This window comes from Somniosus microcephalus, chromosome 1 (genome assembly GCF_052327205.1).
Source record: "Somniosus microcephalus isolate GS21.2 chromosome 1, FLI_Smic_1.0, whole genome shotgun sequence".
In the NCBI taxonomy this organism is placed as follows: Eukaryota; Metazoa; Chordata; class Chondrichthyes; order Squaliformes; family Somniosidae; genus Somniosus; species Somniosus microcephalus.
In genome coordinates, this window is record NC_140987.1 from 74,633,620 (window position 1) to 74,637,285 (window position 3,666).

A 3,666-nucleotide genomic window follows, 5' to 3' on the forward strand; every position below is an offset into this window, starting at 1 on the left:
CAACTCAAATCTATAAAACTCTCATTTTGATGAACTGCAATATAATGTAAATGTGAATCATTTCAGGCAAATCCAAAGATTTTCGCTCCAACAGTGTCACACGAAGAACTGTTAAATGAACGCAATATTTGGCAAATACAAAACAAAGTGTTCAGTTGCTTTTACATTATCAATATTTGGAAATAGAAGCAGGAAACGCAAAAAAAATGCAGCGGTATTCTGTATTTAAAAAATTTGGACTGAGATGAGGACAAATAGAGTCATAGAGTCATAGAGTTATACAGCGCGGATAGAGGCCCTTCGGCCCATCGTGTCCGCGCCGGCCATCAAGCCCTGTCTAATCAAATCCCATATTCCAGCATTTGGTCCGTAGCCTTGTATGCTACGGCATTTCAAGTGCTCATCCAAATGCTTCTTGAATGTTGTGAGGGTTCCAGCCTCCACAACCCTTTCAGGCAGTGAGTTCCAAACTCCAACCACCCTCTGGGTGAAAAAGTTCTTTCTCAAATCCCCTCTAAACCTCCCGCCCTTTACCTTGAATCTATGCCCCCTAGTTATTGACCCCTCTACTAAGGGAAAAAGCTCCTTAGTATCCATCCTATCTATGCCCCTCATAATTTTGTACACCTCAATCATGTCCCCCCTCAGCCTCCTCTGCTCCAAGGAAAACAAACCCAATCTGCCCAGTCTCTCTTCATAGCTGAAGCGCTCCAGCCCTGGTAGCATCCTGGTGAATCTCCTCTGCACCCTCTCCAAAGCTATCACATCCTTCCTGTAGTGTGGCGACCAGAACTGCACACACTATTCCAGCTGTGGCCTAACCAGTGTTTTATACAGCTCCATCATAACCTCCTTGCTCTTATATTCTATGCCTCGGCTAATGAAGGCAAGTATCCCATATGCCTTTTTTACCACCTTATCCACCTGTTCCGCCGCCTTCAGGGATCTGTGTACTTGCACACCCAGATCCCTCTGACCCTCCGTCTTGCCTAGGGTCTTTCCATTCATTGTGTATTCCCTTGCCTTGTTAGTCCCCCCAAAGTGCATCACCTCGCACTTTTCCGGGTTAAATTCCATTTGCCACTGTTCCGCCCATCTGACCAACCCATCTATATCGTCCTGCAGACTGAGACTACCCTCCTCGCTATTTACCACCCTACCAATTTTTGTATCATCCGCGAACTTACTGATCATACCTTTTACATTCATATCCAAGTCATTAATGTAGACCACAAACAGCAAGGGACCCAGCACCGATCCCTGTGGTACCCCACTGGCCACAGGCTTCCAGTCACAAAAACAACCTTCGACCATCACCCTCTGCCTTCTGCCACTAAGCCAGTTTTGTATCCAACGTGCCAAGGCACCCTGGATTCCATGGGCTCTTACCTTCTTGACCAGTCTCCTGTGCGGGACTTTATCGAAGGCCTTACTGAAATCCATGTATACCACATCCACTGCGTTACCCTCATCCACACATCTAGTCACCCCCTCAAAAAATTCAATCAAATTAGTCAGACATGATCTTCCCTTGACAAAGCCATGTTGACTATCCCTGATTAATCCTTGCCTCTCCAAGTGGAGACTAATTTTGTCCCTCAGAATTTTTCCAATAATTTTCCCACCACTGATGTTAGGCTCACTGGCCTGTAGTTCCCCGGTTTTTCCCTACTCCCCTTCTTGAATAATGGAACTACATTAGCGGTTCTCCAGTCCTCTGGCACATCCCCTGTGGCCAGAGAGGTTCTGAATATGTGTGTTAGAGCCCCCGCAATCTCTTCCTTTGCCTCACACAGCAGCCTGGGATACATTTCGTCCGGGCCTGGGGATTTATCCATTTTTAGGCCTGCTAAAACCGCCAATACCTCCTCCCTCTCGATGTTAATATGTTCGAGCATATCACAGTCCCCCCGCCCTATTTCTATGTCTACATCGTCCCTCTCCATAGTGAAAACAGATGCAAAAAATTCATTTAGAACCCCTCCTACATCTTCCGGCTCCACACACAGATTTCCACTTTTGTCCCTAATGGGCCCTATTTTTTCCCTAGTTATCCTCTTACCCTTAATACACTTATAAAACATCTTAGGATTTTCCTTTATTTTGCTCGCCAGTGTTATTTCATGGCCCCTCCTTGATCTCCTAATTTCTTTTTTAAGTATCCCCCTGCACTTTTTGTACTCCTCTAGGGCTTCCTCCGTCTTTAGCCTTTTGTATCTGCCAAAAGCCCACCTTTTTTTTTTAATCCATTCTCGTATATCCCCTGACATCCAAGGTTCCCTGTGGTTTTTGGAACCACCCTTGACCTTTACGGGAACATGTTGCCATTGTATGATCTCAATCTCCCTTCTGAAAGCCTCCCATTGCTCCGATGCGGATTTTCCTACAAGTAGCTGAACCCAGTCCATTTTGGCCAGATCCTGCCTTATCCTATTAAAATCGGCCTTCCCCCAATTTAGAACCTTTATTTCCGGCCCATCCTTGCCCTTTTCCATGACCACCTTAAATCTCACCATATTATGGTCACTGTCACCAAAGTGCTCACCTACTAGCACTTCTTCCACTTGGCCGGCCACATTCCCTAGAATTAGGTCCAGTACCGCCCCCTCTCTTGTAGGACCTTCTACATGCTGGCTCAAAAGGCTCTCCTGGATGCACTTTAAGAATTCTACACCCTCTGTGCCTTTCACACTCTGACTATCCCAGTTAATATTGGGGAAGTTGAAATCCCCCATTACTATTACCCTATTATTTGCACATTTCTCTGAGATTTGCCTACATATCTGTTCCTCTATCTCCCCCTGACTGTTTGGAGGCCTATAGTACACTCCCAGCAAAGTGCTTGCCCCCTTCTTGTTTTTAAGCTCCACCCATATGGAGCTGAATGTCTTCACTCAGAGGATTGTGAATCTTTGGAATAAAGACAGAAAACCTTGGAAATACTCAGCAGGTCAGGCAACATCTGTGGAGAGAGAAACAAAGTTAACGTTTCAAGTCGATGACCTTTCATCAGAACTGGAACCTTTTCTAGTTCTGACAAAAGGTTATCGACCTGAAACATTAACTCTGTTTCTCTCTCCACAGATGCTGTCTGACCTGCTGAGTATTTGCAGCATTTTCTGTTTTTATTTCAGATTTCCAGCATCTACAGTACTTTGCTTTTATATTTGTGAATCTTTGGAATTCTCTACCCCAAAGGGCTGTGGATGCTCAGTTGTTGAGTATATTCAAGGCTGAGATCGCTAGGTTTTTTGGACTCTAAGGGAATCAAGGGACCTGAGGATAGTGCGGGAAAGTGGAGTTGAGGTGGAAGATCAGCCATGATCTTATTGATTGGCGGAGCAGGCTCGAGGGGTCATATGGCCTGCTCCTGCTCCTATTTCTTATGTTCTTATGTCAGTAATCGGTTAGTGATGGCCGAGTGTGCTTCCTGTCTGGGAGCTAAGGTCATGAAATGCGTTTCTTGTCTGGGAGCAAAGATTGGTGAGAGGTCAGGAAAAAAGTAGCAACTTATGATATTTATACCAAATCTCTTGATTTTTAAGAGTTTGTCTCTTGATTTATGAGATGGTGGGGTTGGTATTACTGATTTGACGATGGTGAATGTGCAGTGACAGGAAGCGAAGGAAAACGGCGCACAATGCAAAACCTGCTGGAAAGCTGTGT